The following is a 19,065-nucleotide window of genomic DNA, read 5'->3' on the forward strand; positions in this document are numbered from 1 at the left end:
CAAAATTCCCAAGACCATTAGTGACATCCAAAGTCTTGTTATGGCTTTCAAAGATGCAGAGTTGTTGCCAAATTGTCATTTTCAAAGAAATTCAAAGAAAATTATTGCATGCATAATTGGAGATCAATCACATGATCTATGTCTAGTTGTAAAAATGTAAATGTAATTTTGTTCATATCATGGCCCCAGCTACCATGTTTTAGGTTGCCCAAGCCACATTCACTCTTCATTCCAGGAAAAAATGGATACCTTAGTTTTAATATTTAACGTTTGAACAATTCATTGACTTCTTCATGCTCTTCAATTTTGGCTTGCTTTCCTGCAGCCATTTCATTACCAGGCTAGATAACATCATCAGTGCATGGGAGACTTGAGTTTGTTGGCGGTAAACACATACTGATGATGTTACCTTGCATGATAATGAAATGTCAGCAGGAAAACAATCCAGTTCAAAGAACATCGAGAACTCAACAGTTTAAACTATATAGTCTATACCTAGAGTACTGCTTCCAGTTTTGATCACCACGCTATAAAAAAGATCTTGACACTCTAGAAAGAGTGCAGAGAAGAGCAACCAGGATGATTAGGGGACTGGAGGCTAAAACATACGATGGTTGCAGGAACTGGGCATAGTTAGTCTAGTGAAGAGAAGGACCAGGGGAGACATGATAGCAATGTTCTAATATTTGAGGGGCTCTCATAGAGAGGAGGGGGTCAAGCTATTTCCCAAAGCACCTGAAGGCCAGACAAGGAATAATGGATGGAAACTGAACAAGGAGAGATTCAACTTGGAATAAGGAGAAATTTTTTGACAGTGAGAACAATCAACCAATGAAAAATGGTATAGGGTCTGCTTGGATGGGGGTTGGACTAGATGACCTACAAGTTACCTTCCAACTCTGTGTTAATCTGTATCTGATCCTTCTCTAGGACTGGGACAATTTAGGTTTATTTATCATAAACAAACATTCAAAATCTCATCTCGGTAAGCTACACAGTACTTTTGTACAGAAAGTCAAGATTCCCAACATAAAGAAAGGAGAAAAAGAACTAAAGCTAAGAGTTCTAATGACCGAGTTTATGAATATGCTATAGTTTGAATTAAAGATTTCCTGGATCAGGCCACAAGTCACATTTTTAGTTATTGCACTCTAGACACTAATTTATTTCGGTTATTTATAATCTGTCTTCTCTGCCAAATGGCACTTGGAGCAGCAGACAGCATTAAAATATTTAAAATACATAAACAGCCCTAGAAGCAAAAAAAAAAAAAAAAAAAGCCAGCTAGTTCTAAAGCAACTGCAAATACATCAGCGGCAGCTGGAAAGCCCAGCCACAATCCTGCGTCATCCCAAGAGACTTTTTTCCCCACCTGCTGATGGGGAAAAAACAAAGAGGAAGCCAAGCAATTTTCACTAAGACACACATGGTGCAAAATGGGAGTCAAATGCTGATAAAACCCCAAATGTTTTCTTCTGGCTCTCTTGAGCAAGGAGCAGCATCCATAGAAGAACTAAACACAAACCAACAGTTATGCAGGCAATAGATGGGAAAATGTACTTTTTGAATCGAGGGACACACTTTTAATGACTAGGGGCTTATTTTTTGGCTGAAAAGGAAAGAGGTAAATACAAATATGGGTAAACCTTTTTTGTAGGCATCTGGTATTTATTATTATTATTATTATTATTATTATTATTATTATTATTATTATTATTATTATTATTATTATTATTATTATTATTATTATTATTAATCTTCCACTGTGTTATGTCTACTTTAAGGTTTGCACTGAAACTTTAGAAAGGTTCTTGCTGAAAAATGGATTGGCAGGTTCTGCAGTACCTTGCTGTTTTTGTCAGAATGACAAAACCAACTTGAGACTAACACGCCACCAATTCTAACCCTTGTGCACAGGTTTACATCCCATGGAACCTGGAAAAAGGACTTACATCAAAATACCAGGAACTGGAAAGGTAAAATATTTCTATGATCTGAAGAGAAACCAGAGTGCTGCTACACTGCTTTCACACACAGAGAGACAACCCAGCTTGACTATCCCACTGCCATCATTTTTTAAAATTAGGACAACAATCATCAATATAGGGGCCATACGTTGCCCATCCCAGTTCTAAAATATACAAGTAGGAGTTGGCAACATTAAATGTCTGCCCTTGTGAAAAACCCACTGCCCTACTTTGGAAATATGATTTCTGTTGCTCTTTCCCCTTATTGTTTCTGCTCTTTCAATTATCTTATCCAAGTTATAGTACATTCTGGTCCCAGAAGGAAAAGCAAAGCAAACGGCAAGGATGGAATGAGGTTAGCTGGAGACCATCTTGTCCAAGAATCTCCCCAAACCCGGAACTAATTATATAGCACACTTTAATCACTTGGATGTACATTTACAGTAAGTTACACCTTTAGTAATTTTCTATAAAGAATGGCTTAATAGTTTTGCAAAAAAAAAAAAATTTGAACATTTAAATTCAAAATGTTTCTGCTGAGTGTCCTAGAATCAGTTTCTTGGGACTTTTACAAATTGTAGCTTCGACTTGGATGAAGAATTAGGAGTGCAAAAAGTCAAGGTTCAGGATTGAACAGAGGTGTCAGTGTAACTGAGGAGCTACAGCTAAAGCAAGACATCAGAAAGAGCAGAAGCTGTGGCAACCACGATGGAAGGTTAGGTTGAGATATACGGTGACAAAGACTATGAGACACATAGATTAATAGCTGAACAAATAAGTATCTGAGTTCCTCTATTGCTTTCTTTAACATTAAGCAAATGCCTCTATGTCAGCAGTACAGCACTGAATCTACCAGTGGAACACCAAGAAACAATAAGGAGCATGTTTAGCATTCCTGAGATTTGCAGAAACATTCTTATGAAAAATAAGGATAAGGAAACTTCATCGGCAAATCATTCCTATCTCAACATGCAACAGCAGATATGGAATTGGGAGAGGAAAAACACAGAAAACTGGAAGACTGGGGGTAACTTGAGTGGCTGTCTGGAATCTTATGTAACAGAGCTGTTGTAGTATGTAGAGCTATAATGCAACATTTTCTGCAGATACTACTTGTTGAACTCCTCTAACAGCAAGACATATTTGTTGAGATTTTCTTAAAGATAGTTGAAAAGGGAAAAAAGGCTTACAGGGTTATTGGCCATTATTTGACTATAGAACCAACCTGGTATATCTTGGATTGCACTTCTTGAAATTACGATCATGATGACTTTTGCTGACTCAAAATTATAGATGCATCATTCATTATGTCTGCAGACTTCCATACTGGGGGATGATTTGTTGTACACTGAATTAGTATTTTCTACTTGCTAGAATTAGTACATTATTTTCATGAATGCTGTCTCATTTCTACATCTTTCATATTCTGCATCTAAACTCTGGTTATGCAATGACCTTGTCTTGTCTTGAAAAAGCTAACCAGACCTGGTTAATATTTGGAACGGACACCAATAAGAAATTCTAGGATTGGAGATTAATCTGAGAACATTCTCAGATCCTCCTGGAGTTAACTTAATTTGGAGATATTCTTTATCTTTGCTTATCAAGAAGACGGATCCATGATTTTTTTTCAAAGTTCTATAAAGTCATGAGCAAATCCCTTCCTTGTCTAAAAGGAGACTTATTCTTTGTAATAATTTGCACCCAGATGCAATATTGTTAACAGCTGTTTGCATACTCACTTAGAAAGCTTATGAACATGCAGTAGTTTATGGATGCAAAATCTAGCCAACATGCTCATTTATATCTGCTTCCTATCATACCAACTTTCCAGCACTTGCAGGAACAATATTGGGGGCAGTTTGAAGCCTTCCCAATGAAAAAAAAACATTATTATGCACAGATTATTATCTTAAGATGGGGCAAGTTTTAGAAAACAAAGGAAAACAAGCAGAGAAGAAACAAGCAAAAAACATTCACCATACAGCAGATGAAGCTTGGAAGATATGAGAGGGAATGTAAACCAACTTTCTTCACCTACGAAGTCTTGAGAACTCACTTTCTTCAGCATGGTAGCTTCCAAGAAACATTGTTTCACTATAGTGGGATGCTGATTAATTAGGCTCCAAATGAGTGCATCTCTGATTTACTGCAAGCTCATACCCCATTACTCAAAGAAAATGTGTGGGAGTTCCAAGCAGTATTTAATTTGAAGGTAACCCCCACCAAAATCCTAGAAGCATCTTAATGGGAATCAGCCTTCCTGATGATGAACAATGGATAAATAAAACTTGCTTGCTAAGTTGAAGTGTTTTCTTTCTTATTACTATTATTATTTAAGGAATCAGCCACTCCTTCCTCCAACACAGAGAACAGAGGGATCCTTTGGCATTTGGAACAAGATGCTTCCCCACAAAGCCACCACAGAAATAAACTAAATGTTTTTGTTATTGTTGTTGCTGCTGCTGTTGCTGCTGATTGGTTGGTTGGTTTTGTCTTTACAGATTTGAAGCGGGATACAATATTTTTTCTGACAGAAATGTCCTGGGACATGAAATGTTGACAATTGTTTGGGGCAGGAGAGTAGAGAATTTCGTAGAGCTACTTAAAAGAATGGTGAGAGCAGAAGAACATCAACAGCAGCCATAGAAGTTGAGAACTACCTTGGGAACCCTTCAAGAATCTTCCATAAGCTGTAGTGAGAAGAAGGGAGGACATAAAGCTGGATTGCACCCACTCAGTTCATTTGTCTCAGATTTTCCATTCCATGCAAAGCCTTTTTAGCTGAACAGGATCTTTCCCGACACAACAGAATAAATAACAAATATGAGGGCTAAAAACCAAATACGAAAGAACAGATAAGGAACCACAAACCAAGCTGTGAGGAAACATTTGGCCACAAATGTCAGTGCCTTTTACTATTACCTACCGTTTGATCTGCATAAGATTGTCTGAGGAATCTAACTGCAGAAGCTGACAAGCTCTCCTTTATTAATCTGTAAATTGTTTCAGAGATTTTGTTTTTTAACCAGATCAAATTATTCTTCAGTTTAGTTAAGTTCGTCAACTATCTAGCAGCAACTTGTATATCTTCTGCTGGAAGCCTTTGCCAGAGCCCTTGATCCTCATTAGATGCTCTAGGTGCTAGGACTTGAACCTTGAACTGCATGGAAGCACAGCTTGGCCTCTGTCCCATCTCTATTATTATCATCAGATAAATGCTGGAATATTTTGTGTGACCTCTTCATTCCAATCTGTCTGCTACAAAGGACAGATCAGTTGTGCAGCTTGAAGATATAGTCTTTCACTGTCTCTGCCTCTCCTTCTCTCACACGCACATATAGTGATTGCACACTCTCTTAACTGTTGAAAGCAAGACACAAGCTCACCTTCCAGGTTTTTTTTTCTCTCCATTCTATTGCTATGCAGACCTGCTGGACCAATTTGCTGGTAAACAGTGCACTAGTTTTAAATTCTCAATTGAATTAGTTTTAACTTTTCCCAAATCTCCCTTAAGATAATGGTAAAAAGGACAAAAGCTATTTTCATCAAAAGTAGCCCTACTTCGCCATGATCTGTTAAAAGAGACAACATTGGAAATTGAGGTTTTTATCAGTTATCTTTAAATAATCTCAATGTTATATAAGTGGAAGAATCAAATTATACCCTGGGCTCAAAAGTTTCTCTTAATTCTTTCTTTTAAATAAAGAAAAAGGAAAATTTATCTGGCTATCCAGCATAACAAATAACTTAACATTCAATACCTGCAATAATTCAGAAATATATATATAGTTTCCTTATCATCTGAGTGAAATCTGAAGTTAAACCAAGTGAAATTTGGAACATGTTGTATTGGTCTAATGAGCTGCTTAATCCTACACCTCTTTTCTCCTGCTATGCATTCAATGATATATCCTAAAATGACTCTTCTTCACTGACTGAAAGACTGCGGGTCATAATCATTGGCACCTTTGCTCTGAAGTAGCTACTGGGAAGTTTGTAAGTAATTCACAACTGAACATAACCCACACTCTTTGCTTCCTATAGATTTCATTGAGGAATCTTTGGTGTACAATTTCTATGTAAACAATCAGTACTAAAAACTTCAGGGGGGATGAAATTAGGATAGTGAGGTCAAGGAAGAAGAATAACACATTCCTGAATTCATAGGACTTAAAAATCTCAGTCATGTTCTTAGATGGGAATGATTCATCAAGAAAAGGAAGGAAGGAAGGAAGGAAGGAAGGAAGGAAGGAAGGAAGGAAGGAAGGAAGACAACTGCAATAACAGTCTGTTTTGTACTTGTATGGAAGTCCACAAGAATTCTCAGCTAAGCTAGAAAGTTGGAAAGAACATCCTGGATGAAAGGAAGAGTAAACCACTCCTATATTGTAGCAAGAAAACAATCTGGATCATTCCCTCACCAAAATTAAGCCCAGCTCAAGAGTAATTTACTACTACAATTAAGTATCAACTATATTTTCCATTTCTAAATTGCAATTTCCTTTGCTGCTGCTGCTTTTTTGCAACCAGTTAACAGATGCAATTCAATAATTTTCTCAACCTACTATGAAGATCCCTTTGTTCCTTTACTAATTTTATACTTTTAAGGTAAGAAATGTGGGATGGCACCACCTGTTAGTTTCTCCCCAAATCTAGTTGGATACCAACAATTAATTATTACATGTTACAACATTCCTACATGGATTGATAGGAATTAAAATGCAACCCATGTGTAATGATGGCACACTTAAGATTTAAGTGTGTGCAAGTGCTGGACATCACAATGAGGTCCATTTCCATGATCCACCAACCATACTCATCACTAAGTAATACATGCAGGAACAAGAACATTTATGTAGCAGCCTAGATTTCGCTGCCCTTTGCAATCACACATTGTTGGGTTCCTTCTCTCCTTGAACAAGTTATCTTCTCTTTATCTCCACTGCTGCTTTTTTTTAAATCCTCCAGTTTGATGTTTTCTTCATAGGGAAATTCAACAGGGAATATTTTTTTAAAGTTATTGTAAACAGAAAGGCTATAAAATGAGCAGGACAACATAAATAAAGCAACCCTATCATTTAGAAAACACGGCTGTCAATTTTTTTTTAAATGTGTATAAATGTACACCCTCAATGTTACATTAGATTCTGCTTACCCAGTGTGAATATATGAACTTCCAAAATTATTTCAGAATGTGCCCCATCAGATGTCCTACAAATTCCATCATCCAGAGCTGATGAATCCAGAGAGCACAAGGTTGTAGTCACCATTCTTCACCATTCTTATTTGTCAGAACACATCTAGAATATTGCACCTAGTTCTGGATTCTTGTTTACCAGATCACATCTAGAATATTGCATCCAGTTCTTGATTCTTGTTTATCAGCACCCCATCTAGAATACTGCATCCAGTTCTGGTTTCTTGTTTATCAGATCACATCTAGAATACTGTGCCTAGTTCTGGGTTCTTGTTTATCAGACTAGAATACTGTGTTCAGTTCTGGATGCTTGTTTATCAGACCACATCTAGAATATTGTGTCCAGTTCTGGACATGGCATTTTAGGAAGGACGCTGAAAACTGGAACACATCAATCTTCTCAAGAGAAGACCAGCCAAGATAAGAAAAGGGTGTAGAATCAAACATGGGGGACAAATGGAGATATTGGGAATATTTATTCTGAAAAAGATGAGGAGGACATATGATATTTACCTTCTAGTATAAGAAGTGTCATCATGCAGAGGTTAGGATTACCAATAATTTCTGTTTTGTTCAACAATCAAAAAGATGTTTTGTGGGGTGATAGATACCCTTTCACTGAACTGTTTAAATAAAAGCTAGATCGCAACCTGTTTGAGATGTGGATTCCTGCATTGGCACCTAAATGATCTCCAAGTTTACTTCTAAATCCTTCATTCTAAGTTTCTATAAGGATGTGATATCCGCCAAAGAGCCCTTTACCTGAAGATATTTTTTTCAGGAAAGAAGGAATCTTTTTCACTCCTGCTGTTTTTTGTGAATCTTACAAATCTTGCATGTTATAACTCTGGTGATTTGACTATAGGAATTTTAGAACTAAATGCTTGTCCTTCCTACTATATTGTACTATCCAGAAGAAGACCAAATTCTTTACCTTGTGGTCAAAATGAAGTTCTTTTAAAATTGCAATCCTAAACTGGATCTGTTTGAAAGCAAATCTCACTCAAATGCACTTATCTCCAAGCATGTGTATATGGGGTTTAGATACTATTATTGTTAGTATTAGTATTTCATATCATCAGGATTGAGTTTTGCACTCTTCTGGCAATTTGTGCTCCAACCTTTCCTACAATACCATTTTAGGCCCTCTAATCTTTCTATTCCTCCTTCCTTGGATGTGTGCGTCATCTGTTTTTTTTTAATGAGTACTGTCTTTGTTGTTGTTTTAATTCTGACAAAGTGAATTCTAATGCACAAAGTACATGCTACAATAAATCTTTAAGTTTTTAAACTGCTGCAAGAACCCTCTTTCTCCCAGCCTATTTTCATTAAGGGTAATTTCAAGAAGTCTCAAAACTGCCAGGAAAAGGGGAGTAGGGAGACCCACAGGTTTTTCACATCATGTTCCTGTTTCAGTCCTATAATTGAAACAGGAGATATATGCAAAGTCAATCTTCTGGTCCTCATGAATTTGAAAACAGAAAGGCACCTTCTCTCCTCCCCACCCACCCCCCAAAAAACCTTTACAAAACTCTCCAACCATCCAATGAAATGTAACTACCAGATTATGGCAAAGAGAGAATCAAGAACAAGAAGAATTTCCTACCTGTAATCTTGTTCCCAAAAGTTTCCTTTTCCTTTCCTCCTGCACACTTTTTCTGATTTCTTTTTTTGGCAAACTGTGGGTCCAGAGGACTTGGAAACCAAGATTGTCGAGTAAGAAAAGCAAACTGTCAGAATCCAGCTGTAAGCTCCGTATCTTGATCTTCCATATCTTTCCAAAAGAAGAGGAGGGAGGGGGAAGAAAAGGAAGGAGGAATGGGATAAAAAAGGCACATTAGTTCAAGATGAAGATGGGAAGAGAAAACCCCAAGCTACTATCTTGGGTGCCTTGACTCAGAGTAAATGTAAGAGTAAATTTCTGAAGAAATTTATCCATCGCTAAAACCTGATGCTCAGCCTGATTCCCTTGAGTAGAAAAGGAAAAAGGGAGGAGAAAAAATAAATAAAACAAAAACAAAACCCCAATCCTCACCAACCAACACTTTTCTAGGAAATTTGCATCCCTCTTTTACCCGGGATTAATCCTCTCGCTGGAGCCTTAAGCAAGAACCCGTTTCGCCCGCGGAACTGGCGGCGTCCTCGCCGATTCGCTTCGAACCCTTTCGCCTCGCCTCGCCTCGCCCGCGGACAGAGCCCGACCGATTGGTTCGCTTAAAGGGCACCTAAACCCGGGACAAAACCCGGGGCCAAGAAGACCCTGGTGCCCTTGCTGGGTGCTTTTCTCCCCTGGCATTTCTGTCTCTCTCTCCCCCTCTGTCTGTCTCGCTCGCGCGCACAGACTGGCATTTCCCCCCTTCCGTACCGTTCTTGCTCCGAATTAAGAGCCAGAAGAGCCCAACCTCCCCATTCCAAACAGATCTGGCCAGGGAAGTCTTAGATTAAAACATCCAAGCAAACCAGCCAAAACATCAAGAGGCATCTCAGGTAGCAATAAGCATCTTTGAACCAAGAGCGAAATAAACCCTGCGCGCCCCTCTAACCAAAGTTCCCCACCAAAAGAAGCCACGTTTCCAACCACCTTCGTGGGAGAACGAGCGCCCAGGAGGTGAGTGGGTCGAGAGGATCTCCTTCTTTGCATGGGAGTTTGATTTGCAGGGCAGCGTGGCGGCGGCGGTAACTCTACTGGCTGGCTCTGCTCCGCCACCGTTTCCCCCGCGCGCCCGCCGCGGCGTTTGCAGGGGCTTGCAGAAAAGGGGTGGAGAAGGCGCACAGGGGAGCGCGGGCGAGCTTTGCCATTTTCTTTCCCTCGGACTGGATTAGCCGCTTCTGCTCCAATGGCAATGTCCGGAGCTGCTGATTGGAAGCCATCCCCATTAAAAGAAAAAAGATGCTCTCTAAGAGCCGCAAATCTCAGGGTTGTTGTTGTGTTTTGGGTGCGGGGAAAGAGAGAGAGAGGCAAAACAGGCAGGACTGCAATGCTGGACCCGTTGACCTGGGACCACTTGAATGCAATGTGGGCAGAATTTGCTTTTGGAAACAAAACGCCACCTGCAAGTCTGGCTGTGCCATTTATATTGCTGGATGACAATCCCCAGGAAGTTATATTCCGTGTGGAATGAAAGCAGCAAAAGGGCTGTAGTGCACAATTTTCAGAACTCTCATTTAAAAAAATAAAACACACACACACATTGCAAAACACACCATTGCCAATAATTACAACCAGCTTTGTCAATGTCTCCCAACAGAGCTATCATTCTGATCCAACAAACACTGTAAATAACAGAAGACTTCTGAGTGAAGATATTGTCTAAGGAGTGGAGTCTTCAGTGCCCCAAATATTCCATCTGGATATCTAAACAGGACCAGAAACCCCACAGGTAACTAGACCACAAGCAACTAACAAGAGATCATTTAAACTGCAGGAAAATAATTGGGATGGTAAGATCTATATAGTCTACCTCAGGTGGTTGTGGGCTCTCTGTCTCTCCAGGTTGTTGTTTTTTTAGAAAAGGCTAAACATGCATGTTTAATTGCATGTTTAATCTGTTTAACTGCGGAGGATTGGATGAGAAGTTCCTTCTAATGGCTTCCAACTCTACAATTCTGATTCTGTGGCTCGCGTACAGCTGATACCCAACACTGGAAAATTCCATACTGAAGACCTGAAGTACTGACTGTTGCATCTTCTTTCAGAGCAGCTTTGCATTTAGACTCCGTTTGGGTTTTATGAAACATACTTAAAAATTAATAATTAATAATGAACTGCATCTCTCTTAAGGTCTAAACAAAAGTTGCCTAAAACTAGTTGAAAATTTTCAGATGTCTCTGAACAGGATGCAAAGACCTTCTTTATCTAACAATGTATCTGTGAATATATCTGTGGCTGTATCCGTGAAGGCAGTGTGGGGTAGTGGTTAAGGCATTAGATTAGAAACCAAGAGACCATAAGTTCTAGTCCCACTTTAGGCACAAAAACAGTTGGATGATCCTGGCTTGGATGACTTTCTCTAAGCCTAGAAAAGAGACAGTGGCAAATTAGAAAAATCTTGCCAAGGAATTGTCTAGGCAGTTTCCAAGAATTGGGCACAATTGAAAAAAAAAGGTGAATAAACCACCATTAGCCAATTTCATATCGTACACTGCATCATTAGTATAAGTTTATAATCCATGATTTATTTATTTATTCAACTTACATACTGCCCATCTTGCCTGGAGACACTAGGTGACTTACAATCAATAATGGCTGGATTCAAATAGCACACTACCAAATCATTCTACTAATTGCCCATCACCTATAAATTGAATGTAGTGAATATAATGCTATCCAGGCTTCCTTCCTTCCTTTTCCATAAACCCTTTCTCAATGACCACCGACTATTTTTCACCAGTAAACAACTTGGGACATCTTGACCCATTTTCAAGTTAGGAAAAACATAATTACTTTCTAAAGTGATTTTGCTCTGAGCTTCTGTGAAAACCCCCTTCCCTTTTCCAGGTGAAAAGGCAATAAAAATCTAAATGAAGAGTGATTTGTCTGCTGGAATATTTGACTCAAATGACCAAATGCAAAAAGGAAGAGAGTTCATTCACTCTCAGTAATTGTAGAGAAATGAAAACTTGAAGGCCATTTTGTTATGGGATGCCCTTCCAACCTGATAATGAAAGATCTCATCTTCTATTTCAGCTTTGAGAACTTGCCAAGATGTTGGCATGTTGTCCACCCTTGACATGGACCGAGAACTAACATGATCTGATCTGATTCAATCTGATCTAGCAAAGCTGCATGAACAAATAGTTGACTTTTTAGCCATAGCAAGCCAAATGCTATCCCCCCCCTCCAGTCCATTGCCAAGGGTTTTGTTTTATTTCAAACAATTTATTATACTGAACTATTCACAAAGCTTTGGCATCCTGACAAACAGACAGGAGCAAGGAGATCCATTCTGGTGAATAACAGTTCATTCTCCTTGGGTGTAAACCATTCCTTTTTAATTAATAGTCATTACAAGGAAAGGAGCATTACTTGACTTGAGGGAATGTATTAGTGCTTCATCAGAGCATGAGCTAGATATATAAACATAAAACATTTGTGGATAGTTTTTTTTTTAAATTGTATGTTTGAAATACAACTAGTTTCCAAAAATTTATTTTATGGAGTTAACATTGTTGAAAGTTTTTCTTTTGAAGGCTTAGCAGTGCTTAATTGCTGAAAATTAACAACACCATTTCCTACTATTTTGCAGAGACAAACACATGAAAACTGTAGTAAAAGCCTTAAAATAAACATATCTGAGTTTAAAACTTCTCAAAGAAGGAGGGAAAGCCCAAACTCACAGTCCTATCCATATTTTAGAGATTAAATATTAACAGAGTTGGAAGGGACCTTGTAGGTCATCTAGTCCAACTCCTGCCCAAACAGAGTAGAGGATGGCTTATATTCATGTACTTATTAAGAAAAAAAAATCCATTTTGCACAATCAAGATTGAAATGGACAAGACTATATCAACATTCATCTGATATCTTTGAAGGAACATAATGGATAGGTGCTTCATGACAGTTGAGGTGACTCAAACTGTTCGGCAAATTCAGTTAGTATGGGTTGGTTTATGATCCAATGGCATCTTTATGTTTTACTTGATTAATAAATTAACTAATTTCTTGTGTTCAGAAGTTAACTAAACTAACCAAGCTGAGAATGTTGTATAAATGTAACTGCTAACTCTTCATCTGACATGCATAAGAATATTTTGTGAACTAGAAGAAATTAAGTAAACAATGATTCATTTACTTTGTTATACAGCTATAATCACACCATAGTAAACCATGTTTTCTTTTAATTATACTACTACAATGTAGTTGTATACTTCTACAATACTACTATAATATACTACAACGCAGTTCAAATCGAAAAATCACATGATGGCATGGACCATTGAGATTCTTGGCTTGGTACTGTTTACACTCTGCAGCATATATATGGCTCCTGAAAGTCCTCCAAGGTATGGCTGATATCCCAGCATTCTTGGTGCAACCATTTCTGGAGAATCAGAGATTGCCCAAGGACAAACAGAAAAGCAACCAGTATTTACCATTATGATTAAAATAATGAATTATGCTATGAAGACCAAGACAACTTTGTGATAAGAAATAAAGATGTGCAATGTTTCAGATTTTGGAATGCAAAAAAGCAAACATGGCACCTATTTCTGAATATTTCGCATCTTTTCCTGGGATTACTATATGTGCAAAAGGAATCTATGGGGCCGCAGAAAAAGATGCAGATGCTTTAAAAAGTTATAGACAGATGTTGCATCCATGTTCTTGCTTGCTCCAATACATCTTTTGGGAATCAAAGAGCCCTAGAGTTCAATTAAAAGCACTTTCTTGGGAATCAGCATTTTTCAGTTCTGTGCATAAATGTGCATTTTCACAGATTTCAGGTAAGCTTCTAGTAAAACCAACAAACCAGCCAGGAATAACAAACAAAGGAAGAATGACCCTGAAAAGCCAATTTTTCAAAGCTGAACTGCCCAAACCTATTCTGCACTTAATGAAATAGTTTTCCAGAATTCCAGCCATGAGTTTCTCCAGCTTTAAATAGATTTTTCAACATTCTTTAGTAAGTATATTTATGAATCATACCCTCTGCTAACCAGGCAACCAGGAATAATTTTAAATAGAATTACAATATGTGCAAAATAAAATGCACGTATCAACAACAAACAAAGGACTAAAAACAAGGGAGGGCAATGGGATAGCCCAAGGGTCTTCACACTTGGCAAGTTTAAGACTTGTGAACTTCAACTCCCAGAATTCCTGAGCCAGCATGACTGGAGGAGGGATTCTGGGAGTTGAAGTCCACAAGTCTTAAAGCTGTCAAGTTTGAAGACCCCTGGGGTAGCCTGACTATATAGGCTACCCCTAAGGAATTGCCTAAGGCAGGGGTGTCAAACTCGTGGCCAGCAGGCCAGATGTGTCACATGCTGGCCCTACCCACCCGTCCTGTTTAGCAAAGGGGAAAAAAGTTCCTCTATGTCACGTGACACCTCTGTGACAATGTGAGTCTGGCCTAAGCTGGCCTAAGGTATCCCGATCAATAAGGTGGCCCATTTTGAGAAAGAAAAAAAAACCCCAAATTTAAAAATGCTTGTAGAGATTTATCTAGAGCAACGTTTCTCAACCTTGTCAATTTCTCAACCTTGGCAGTTTTAAGATATATGGCCTTCAAGTTTCAAAATTTCCCAGCTAGCCAGCTGAGGAATTCTGGGAGCTGAACGAAACACATCTTAAAGCAGCCAAAATTGAGAAACACTGACCTAGAGCAATAATTCCTAGTAGCTAGTCTAGCATCATTGCAGGATTACAGTGAATGTAGAGAAATTAGTGTCAGAGACCAACTCAAGATGGCATCATTGCCATTAAAATTTGGATGATACAGAACTTCTTTAGTGCTCCAGGAACATACCCATGAAAACAGCAATTTAACATGTCTTAGGGCAGGGGTGTCAAACTCGCAACCCACAGGCTGGAACCCGCAACCCGCCCAGTTTAACGAAGGGGAAAAAAGTCCGGATACGTCACATGATACTGCCATGATAACAGGAATTTAACACCTCTGCCTTAGGGTGCTGCCTTCAAAAAAGCCCTTTGTCTCCAGGAAGGTGGAGCAAATATGGTCTCCCACTCTCAATGCAAATTCCATGCAGCTTCTTAGGGAAAGCAGTGATCACAGTTTGGTGCTATGACTTCAGAGATGAACTTTTAAAATATAATGGACCTAACTTAGCTTTAAGGCTGAGGAGCAATCTTTATCTAGGCACCTGAAGTTGCAGAAGGCATGAAACAGATCTAAGGGGCGCATGTGATAGTTATGGTGTTGGACTAGGCCAGTGGGTGGTGTTACAGTCTACTTCTGCCATGGAGACCCAATAGGGACATTAGACAAGTCACACTTCTCAATCCAGATGTTCTTACAAGGGTTGTGGACAGAGGTAGTATTCAGCAGGTTCTGACCAGTTCTGGAGAACTGGTAGCAGAAATTTTGAGTAGTTTGGAGAACCAGCAAATACCACCTCTGACTGGCCCCACCCCTGTCTATTCTCTGCCTCCCGAGTCCCAGCTGATTGGCTGGGTTTTCTTTTGTTGCCCTGCACAGGAGAACGGAGCTGAAAAGCAGGTTAGTGGGGTGGGGAGGGAATGGAGATTTTGCAGTAACCTTCCCCTGCCACACCCACTAAGCTACGCCCACCAAGCCAAGCCATGCCCACCAAACCATGCCCATAGAACCAGTAGTAAATTTTTTTGAATCCCACCACTGGTTGTGGAGTGTGAAGAAGGGAGGACCGAATGATATACACTCTACCTTGAGATATCTGAAGCCAAATTTAATAATACCTAAATACAATGGGAATAGCTTAGGGTTTTGTTTTCCTCTGAATTTTCTAAAGAATAATTTTGGTTTGGTTTTGCTTTTGCTAATGGGAGTAGCAATAGCTTGGCCATTGCTTTTCTTGTTTTATAATGTCCTAAATATAATTGGATTCAAACACAGTATGATTCATTTAGCCATGGATGGTCACATAAATCGTAGCCAAATGCGGATGTCCACCATGTTAAGGCAAATGTTTTGGTAGACAAAACCTAATGATTGAGTTCAAACAGAGTCTTAAACAAAAGCTATTAAACCACATTATGGCTATTATCTGATCCAGGTCTTAAAACAACACTTGTACTGGTAAGGTGATTGTCGGATGCTCTGCAGGGAACCGCCCTGCACCAACCAGACATGGGAGAAATCCTTTTTTTTAAATGTTCTGGTCTGTGAAAAGAAGGAAACAGATTTTGCCTCGGCAGATGGTGGGTGGATTTGTGCATTGTGCACAATATGCTAAGCTGTTTGATTTAGTTAACTAAAGTTTATTGGATAAATCATCATGGGCTGGATTTGCACAAACACAAACCAAACAAATCACATTCTGGCTTTCTGCAAATTATGAGCCCAGCCAGAATGGGAAATAGAAATGCACTTCAGAGGGGTTCCCCAGATGCCAGCAAGCAGGATTCTGGGTTTAATTTTGCCAGTGATGCAGCTAAAAGAAAAGAAAAGATCGTGTGTTTTTCTTCATTTCCAAGTGGATTTTTGAAAACAGTGACTGCTACTGTTCCCCCATGGGCTCTGTGAATGGGAGCAGACTAAAGGTGTTCAAGCTTGGCAATTTTGAGACTTGTGGACTTCAACTCCCAGAATTCCCCAGCCAGCCATGCATGTGCCCTGCATGGCTGGCTGGGGAATTCTGGGAGTTGAAGTCCACAAGTCTCAAAATTGCCAAGCTTGGAGATCCCTGGAGTAGACAAAGATACTTTGAATTTACCTGTTTCAATCAACCCACTGCCCCAGCCCCTAGCCCTAGTCCAAACTCAAGCCCTGCGGGCCAGATTTGGTCTGCGAGGTGCTTAGATGAGGCTGCCCTGGAAATTGCAAAGGATCGGCCCACAGTGCTCTGACAGCAAAAACGGAGCTTGGGAAGGCCTCCTGCCAGCCTCCTGGGCTCTGTTTTCGGCCACAAAGGCCTCTTGCAACCTGTTGCCAGTGAAAACGGAGCTCAGGAGGGACATGCCCCCCCCCACGCTCCATTTTTGCTGACAGGGGGCTAGCAAAACAAACTAAAAACAAAACAAGGAGGAATGTTTCCCCTTTTGTATTTGAGTATGCAAGAAGGGACAGGAAAGGGGAAAAAAAGGGAAAGAGGAAAGAAAAAGAAGGAAAGATGGGAAGAGAGCAAGGAAGGAAAAATAAGGAAAGAGGGGAAGGAAGAAGAAAGGAGAAGGAAGGGAGAAGGAAGGAAGGAAGGAAGGAAGGAAGGAAGGAAGGAAGGAAGGAAGGAAGGAAGGAAGGAAGGAAGGAAGGAAAGGAAGGAAGGAGATTATAGGAAGGAGAGGGAGGGATGGCCTCGGGGAAGTCCTGCCTTAGCACTTGGTCACCACAGGTGCCCCCGAGACAAGTGACGTGAAGCTGGCCACGTCCACCCTGGCCACGCCCACTCCACACACACACACACACTGAGGTCAAACACAACCTTGATGCGGACCTCAATGAAATCAAGTTTGACACCCCTGTCCTAGCCTCTTGTGAAACACAATTTGTTTGACACGATGTCATGGTGGAAAAACCATTGACACAATCCATTGTCTTAGGAAGCGCCGTGAATATTTGATTACACACCTTGATTCCTCTAGCATCAATTAGCCCTCAGGAATTGCATGCACAAATCAAGAGTTTTTGACCACAAGGCAGGTGAAGAGGCCTGCTCTTCACCACTGAGCCTTTCTGCCTCTTGCCTTGAGGCAAAGGTGGTTGTGCACCACTTTTTCTTTAATATACAGGTAGTCCTCGTCTTACAACAGTACATTTAGTGATCATTCGAAGTTCCAAAGGCACTGAAAAAAGTGACATGACCGTTTTTCACACTTACGACCATTGCAGCATCCCTGTGGTCATGTGATCAAAATTCAGATGCTTAGCAACTGACTCACACTTATGATGGTTGCAGTGTCCTGGGATCATGTAGTCGCCTTTTGTACCTAGCAGAATCAATGGGGAAGCCAGATTAACTTAACAATGACAGTGATCCACTTAATAACTGTGGCAGGAAAGGTCATAAAACGGGCCAAAACTCCCTTAACAAATGTCAACATAACAAAAGCAACATAAATTTTGGGCTCGATTGTGGTCATAAGTTGAGGACTACCTGTACAAAGCTGGGAGCAAGGAAGACAACAAGGAGTCCGATGGCATTTGAAGACTATAGTTCTGAGCATTCCTAAAATCCACAACATTAAATGGGATTTTCTGCTTAGTAAATCTTCAGAGGACTGCATCAGCATTACAGGACTATTTTTTGTAGCCTGCATTCCACCATTTCATGCTGGCTGGGATATTTAGACATTAGAATCCCTTCATCCAGAAATGAAAGGTACTAGATCGAAGCAAGCAATGTATGTCTTAGAAACAGGTGTGTATTTCTCTAGAAGCAAGTCCTTCTGTTTCTACTGGATCTTAAGAGAGATCTTAAGAGAGGTCACAGAGTGATCTCTGCGAACTGAAACCTTTCTGTGCAACAAGATACATCCCTGCACAATGAACTAGATTGAAATCCAGTAGAGGATATTTTTGTTTTGATGTTGCACAACCCTTTTCATGATGTTTTGGAACAAGCTGAACAACACTAGTTGTGTTTGGAGCAAGTAGTCTTCCCATTGTCATACATTTTCGCCAGGTACTAAGAGCAGTTTTCCCTTCTAAGTGTTTCTGCTCTGGCGGTTACTTACCGTAGAGACAAATTTGAAACTATTTAGAAGTAAGAACTCTGTAATATAGAAGATGAAGTATTGGATCTATTGTGTGTCCAGCATTTGCTGCACTTACAGGAGACTGGCAGTATGTTACTTTGCTACGAAATCTGTTAGGGTACCTAAATGTAAAAAGAAGAATAGAGCAATGCAGAGCAGAGCAGAGCAGAGCAGAATAGAATAGGAAGACCTTGAGGACTTCTAGTCCAACCCCCTGCTTAGGCAGGAAACACTATAACATTTCAGACAAATGGTTGTCCAATCTCTTCTTAAAAACTTCCAGTGTTGGAACATCCACAACTTCTGGAGGCCAGTTGTTCCACTGATTAATTGTTCTGTCAGGAAATTTCTCCTTAGTTCTAGGTTGCTTCTCTCCTTGATTACTTTCCATCCATTGCTTCTCATCATACTCTCAGGTGGTTTGGAGAATAGCTTGACTCCCTCTTCTTTGTGGCAACCCCTTGAGATATCAGAATAAAAGATAGGGAATTTGTGTCTTTCCTAGCTGTGCCCTCTCCCCAAATATGTTGGAAATCACAATGGAT

The 19,065-nt window shown here is 39.8% G+C and overlaps 1 long non-coding RNA gene across 1 annotated transcript in view; it reads right to left on the minus strand.

The window, feature by feature from the left end:
• The window catches only part of LOC148130239 (uncharacterized), a 35,788-nt gene extending 25,895 nt beyond the window's left edge, over nucleotides 1–9,893 (minus strand). The window contains exons 1-2 of the long non-coding RNA XR_015750155.1: nucleotides 9,749–9,893; nucleotides 8,774–8,941 (exon numbers count right to left, since the gene is read on the minus strand). This is a non-coding gene — a long non-coding RNA (uncharacterized LOC148130239). The remainder of the gene's footprint in view (nucleotides 1–8,773; nucleotides 8,942–9,748) is intronic.
• Between the last annotated feature and the right edge of the window lie 9,172 nt (nucleotides 9,894–19,065).

This window comes from Notechis scutatus, chromosome 6, assembly GCF_049901735.1.
Source record: "Notechis scutatus isolate UNSWTSFEM ecotype Mainland chromosome 6, rNotScu1.2, whole genome shotgun sequence".
In the NCBI taxonomy this organism is placed as follows: Eukaryota; Metazoa; Chordata; class Lepidosauria; order Squamata; family Elapidae; genus Notechis; species Notechis scutatus.